Source organism: Nicotiana tabacum, chromosome 1 (assembly GCF_000715075.1).
Source record: "Nicotiana tabacum cultivar K326 chromosome 1, ASM71507v2, whole genome shotgun sequence".
NCBI classification, from domain to species: Eukaryota; Viridiplantae; Streptophyta; class Magnoliopsida; order Solanales; family Solanaceae; genus Nicotiana; species Nicotiana tabacum.
The window spans coordinates 18,574,664-18,579,058 of NC_134080.1; positions in this window are offsets into that span (position 1 = coordinate 18,574,664).

The following is a 4,395-nucleotide window of genomic DNA, read 5'->3' on the forward strand; positions in this document are numbered from 1 at the left end:
TAAAAGCACATAAGTCACAACATGTATTTAAATTAGATATTTGGCCATTATAACAATTTAAGCGACCGTGCTAGAACCACGGGATTCGAGGGTGCCTAACACCTTCCCTCGGGTCAACAGAATTCCTTACTTAGAATTTCTGGTTCGCAGACTTCATTTGGAAAAGTCGAATATTTTCCTCGATTCGGGATTCAAGATAAACCGGTGACTTGGGACACCAAAAGCCAAACCTTTTCCAAGTGGCGACTCTGAATTAAATAAATAATCCCATTTCGAATATTGTCACTTAAATTGGAAAAACTCCCCTCGCGCATTTAACCCTTCGGGGCCTGGCGCGCAAAAAGGAGGTGTGACAAGTAGCCAAGCTACTACTCTTACCCCGGCTCCCCGACCCAGACCTGTTACCCGTCCTCCTCCACCTATTATTCTTGATAGTCAATTTTGTCATGATGTTGCACCAGGTCAACAATTAAATGAAGAACTTATGAATGCTCTTTAAACTAATGAAACAATATTTGAAAATGATGAGGAAAATGATAATTTAGATAAAACGCAACCGGATTTAGATGATACACCTACTAGTCCTGTTAATAACCCAACTGATGCCCCGCCTGACCCTCATGTAGTAACCCCTACTTTTAATAGACAACTTCTAAAGGCCTTAAACATCTCTTGTTTGGCATTTTGTTACTCAACTAAGAGAACAAAATAAGGCTAAGTGTAAAACTTGTGGGTCTCAACTAGTTCATAAATTTACTGGAGACCGTAGCGGTATGTGTAGTTTGACTAGATACATATTGAAACACCCTAGAGTTAGCTAGATTTTTACAAATGAAAGCTGCGCAAGAGGGGACAAGTGTAGATACTACAGTTAACCCTAGTACAGGTTCAAATCTAGTTCAACCGGGAATTAACACTGTTACCGGTGGCATTTTATATTATGATCCAAATAAAGATCGTGAAGAATTGGCAAAAATGGTTACTGTTATGTGCTTACCCTATAGTTTTCCTTCTAACCCTCATTTTGTGCATTATATTAGAAGAGTTTTTAATCCTACTTATAAAGGATGGCCTCGCGCAACCGTAAAGAGCGATATTTATAAATATAAACATGAATATGAACAATATTTGCACTATTTATTTACTCATATAGATTGTCGCATTGATATTACTACTGATATTGGTAGAAGTGGTACTGATTGTGATTATCTAACTGTTACAAGTTATTGGATAGATGAGGAGTGGATAATGCAAAAGCACATTATTGCTTATAGAATAATTAATTCACGCCACACGGGTAAGTTTATTGCTAACACAGTTGCAAATATTTGTAGATATTTTTGCATTAGAGATAAAATTATGTCGGTTTCAATGGATAATGCTTCTAGTAACACTAATGCTATAGGCTTGCTTACAACTACACTAAATCTTGCATTTAGTAATAGTTTTCATGTTAGATGTATTTATCATATTTACCATTTAATCGTCGGTGCTGGTGTGAAAGTTTTAAATGTAGAAATTGAAAAGGTTAAAATGGCTCTTAATTGTCCTTTTTATTCAAACCGTAGAAGTAGACTTAGAGACTATTTTAAAAAATGTGATGAATTTGGCCTTAGAGAAAGAAAGGTTCCTAAACCTTGTCTGACTAGATGGAATTACATGTATGAAAGTTTAGTTGTTGCATATGAATATAGGAACTCAATAAGCGCAACGTATAATGCTCGTGTAGGTGATGGTGATGGTGATGATGATGAGCACCTTACAAATCAAGATTGGAGTAATGTTAAAATGCTTGTAGACTTTTTAGAACAATTTCATATTGCTACAAATGAATTATCTGGCCAATATTATCCTACTATTTCTAACTGTTTAGTTTATATTGCAGCATTTGTAGATTTATTTACTCAATTTTCAGAGAGTGGAGTAATTTATCAAGAAGCTATTAATTCTATGAATGCTAAGTTTAAAAAATATTTTTTTCCCTATCCCCCCTATTTTTGGTGTTGCTGCATTGTTAAATCCTACAATGAAATTAGGAGGTCCTCACTTTTGGTATTCAAAAATTTATAACGCTTTATCACTTTCAGCTGAGGAATGTACTACACTTGGAGATGCAAAAGCCTCAATTAAAATAAATGCTCAGACTATTTATAATGCTTATCAACTTGCCTTAGATCAAGCTAGACCAAATGTTCCAACTCCTACTTCGTCTAGTTCGCAAGCATCTAAAAGAACTGCGGGCCTAAAATCCCTTAGTTCTTGGACGGAGTTCAGGGGTTCTCAAGGTGATAATTTTGGTGATAGTTCACAGCTAAATGAGCTTCAAGTTTATTTGTCGCAGGGACTTGAATCAGAGAATCCCGACGGCTCCTTCGATATTTTGAAATGGTGGAAGGACAAACAAAAACACTATCCGGTTCTTTCAAGGATGTCTCGAGATATTTTATGTGTTCAAGCTTCAACAGTGGCATCGGACAGCACATTCAGTCAAACGAGACTTCAAATCGGTGATCATAGAGCGTCTATAAAGGAGAGCTTGGAAAAATCAGTACTCTTCAGAGATTGGATCCATTCGGAAAGAAGAAATTTTGGACTTGCAGAATCACAACCAGAGATAGATGAAGCTTATGAAGAAATTCTAGCGGAACTTGCGCAAGATACTGCTTCGCCCGGAAGCGGTGATGAACAAACTTCTTTTCCACCACCACCAACGAAAATTCCTCCGGGCCTTGAAGGATTTATGAGATTTGTTAGAAATAATACATAGACTAACATGTAACTTGTATTTTGGCACATCTTCCTTAATTTTTTTTCCTTTTAATGGTGGTATTAGTACCTTGTTGTGCTCATTCCATTGGGGGGAGGAAGACTAAGAAAGATATTGTCATTCTTTGTTAATGTCGTAATAGTAAAATATATAAGACATTCCCTTGAATATTTCTTTGCAATTTATTTTGTGTTTAAATTTGATATAGTATATATATTATATATCTAATACATATAAACTATATATATATATATATATAAGGCACTATATATATATCTCTAATCCTTATATATATATATATACTATACATACTATATATACTATATATATTTATATAGCTATATATAAGCAATTTATACTAGTATATACATATATAGTTTACAAGAAAGTGCCTTAGATAAAAAAAAATTAAAAAAAAATAGCCCGAAACGAAAAAAGCCCGTTAGGCCCGCGGGCCCGGCCCATTTAGCCCGGGACCATGTGGGCTTAGGACCACCGTGGGCCGGTTATATATATATATATATAAGGCAATATATATTACATAAGGCAATATATAATTATATATACACATAATACACCCTTATATATACATACTATACATACTATATATACTATATATATTTATATAGCTATATATAAGCAATTTATACTAGTATATACATATATAGTTTACAAGAAAGTGCCTTAGATAAAAAAAAATTAAAAAAATAGTCCGAAACGGAAAAAGCCCGTTAGGCCCGTTTAGGCCCGCGGGCCAGGCCCCTTTAGCCCGGGACCATATGTGCTTAGGACCACCGTGGGTCGGTTCCACACATTGGGACCGTTTAGCCCGGGACCGCCTCAGCCCGGCCCGCCTCAAGCCTAGGCCCCGTTTGGCCCGGCCCGTTTAGGCCCGTTTGGCCCCGGACCACAATACAGCCTTACTTCAAAGTGCAAAGGATGCAGCAGATAAGGTCGCTTTATCTATATACTCACAAATAATACTAATAGTCTGTTTGGCCAAGCTTTTCTCTTCTTTTTTTTTATCCAAAATTGCTTCTTCTTTTTTTGTTTTGTTGTCAAAAGTTATTTTTTTTCCCACACTTAAGGTATTTAGCCATGCCTTTAGAAAGAAAAAAAGGTATTTTTCAGCTACTTTTTGAGTAGAAGCTGTTGGGTTTTATGTATTTAATTATATTAAATACTTAAAAGAGGGTGAATGTGAAATGGAGGGAAACGAAATTTTTGAGTGAAATTTTAAGTTTCCCCCCTTGGCAAAGGAACATTATCCCATATTGGAAGAGGAAGAGGTTTTTCATGGGTACATAAGCAATTGTTCTTCTTTTAGCTCTTAAAGAGTTGAGAAGAAGGCAAGCCTTGTGTCGCCGTCGCCGTCGCTCGGCTTCGGCTTCATATTTGGTCAAATGATTGATTAATTAATTTTTTGGACCAAATTTATTTGTTAATAATAAAATATCAACAGAAATGTTATTAAATATTTGTTTTAATAATAAAATATTAATATTAAATCCTCTAATCTGTTTTTCTGTTTTGGTAACAAAAAATTAACTACCCTCTTCAATTTTCCCTTTTTATTGTTGAGTAAATAGCCATTTATGTTATCATGGCATTTATGTTGTGGCCATTTT